This window comes from Adiantum capillus-veneris, chromosome 6 (assembly GCF_014529385.1).
Source record: "Adiantum capillus-veneris isolate H3 chromosome 6, ASM1452938v2, whole genome shotgun sequence".
Taxonomy (NCBI): domain Eukaryota; kingdom Viridiplantae; phylum Streptophyta; class Polypodiopsida; order Polypodiales; family Pteridaceae; genus Adiantum; species Adiantum capillus-veneris.
In genome coordinates this window covers 31,044,268-31,046,312 of record NC_140936.1, presented here as the reverse complement: position 1 = coordinate 31,046,312, position 2,045 = coordinate 31,044,268, and positions in this window count along the sequence as shown.

Below are 2,045 nucleotides of genomic sequence, written 5' to 3'. Positions count from 1 at the left end.
CGCGCTTTTTGTGCTAGTTAGCAGTTTCAAGTTAGCACATCTTCGAAAAGTTGGGCGTCCGGTAAATTTTTTACAAATAATATCAAAATTTGTCGGAGGTTGTACATTTGGATTCCTTGTGTCAAGTGCTTTCTATTGATATATCATATGTCATAGATCTTGTAGATGTAGCTCAAGTTATTGTACCAGTTAGCATATGTCCAAATTGTGCTAGTTAGCATTGTCCGGGACATGAAAAAGCATGACAAGTTAACATGATTTCACCCTTCACATGAAGCAAAAAATTTATGGGTTTGAGTTCGATAAACCTCTCTTACCTTAGCAGTAAAGAAAATGGTAGCCGAAACACTCGTAGCCCCATGTTCCACTCGTATGAAGTGTTATCTCTGAAAATAAATATGAATAGTCCAAGCTTATCATAGTTTTGTCTCAATGCTCTTCTAATTTTTGAGGTTTCTCCTTGATGTTTTTGTCAACTCAATTCATTTTATTTGGTGCCTTATATGTTTGTTTCATTTTGCATTCTCCTTTCCTTACTCAAAACAACCTTTTTTATATAGCAAAACTCACAATTGTGAGTGAATTATATTGAACAGCCCAAAAAATTACAAGGTCTTGTCATGCTCTTGTTGAGCCATGACATCATCCAGGGACTATAATTACATCGGCTATCAGGGCAGTCACCCCCACCTTAATCTAAACATTTCAAAATGGAAAATCTTCACCTACATTTAGACTCATTTGTAATTATCACCTCATAAGACAAGACAAACAACTAAGTCAAAACACCAGTTCTTTTAGTTAGAAAACCACAGAGACATATTTACATTACCTTGACAATGTCAGTTTGCAAAGAGTGCTCTGAAGATAAAATGACTAAATTGTCAAAACTTGACATTCTTCACCTTTAAGTTCTCTTGTAAGTTCATCGAGCTTACTAATCTTCAAAATAGCTACCCATCTCTTCTCTATCGGTGTCTAACACTAGATACAATTTTGTTTGAGCCAAGCCCAAACTTAAGCTTGCTCAATGAAAGGGTAAACCAAGTTTCTTTCGTACTTCATATGATAATAGCAATGACTTTAAGGAGTAACGGTGTAATGACCAATAGCATCTTCTTCCTAAAGAAATGAATGGCTTGAGAGGATAGCAAGCACACCACATGACTTATGTCCCTTCGAGCTATTTTTATAAAGTTTTTGCCATTTTGTCCCAAATCTTCTAGTTCAACCTTAGATAAACCTGACTAAATCCAACATAGAAGAGCTTTAACATACATAGTATGGGCTTAAAAGATGGATTAAATTAGGGTACCAACTTCTACCTATCCATGGAATCCCTTTCAAAATCGCAATAGTTGCTAGAACAACCCCATGTCTGACTATAATACCCTCTACTTCTTTTGCAGTCTTCACATTCTGAGGATATGGAATCCCTGAAAGCCCAACAAGAAAGATCCTTCACTAAGAGAGAAAAACATATAAAATATGAATAAGGCTCTTTTAAAAATAGAGAAAATTTACATAAAGATAAAAGATTACGTCCACTTATTTTTGTACCTAATTGCACAAGGTTCTAGCAAGGTGGAAACAGGAATACAGATTGACCCAATTGGGCCTGCTGCAAAAAGAAAACTTGAAAATTAGAAAAATGATTCTTGGTGTAAATTGCATGTGAGTGTATAACTCTAGTTTAACAGAGGTTAGAGAGAGAGAGAGAGAGAGAGAGAGAGAGAGAGAGAGAGAGAGAGAGAGAGAGGCATAGAGGTAATCTTAATTAACTCGCTTTGATTGCTGGGAGTGTGTGTGGACATCTTCTGTTTTTGAGAAAATAAGAATCAATTAAAAAGAAGAGAAAAAACTCAATTAAAAAAAGAGAAAATTTACATAAAGATAAAAGATTACTCTACGTCCATTTAGTTTTGTACCCAATTGCACAAGGCTCTAAGAAGGTGGAAATAGGAATACAGATTGACCCAATTGGGCCTGCCGCAAAAAGAAAACCTAAAAATTAGAAAAATTGATTCTTGGTGTACCAATTTTGA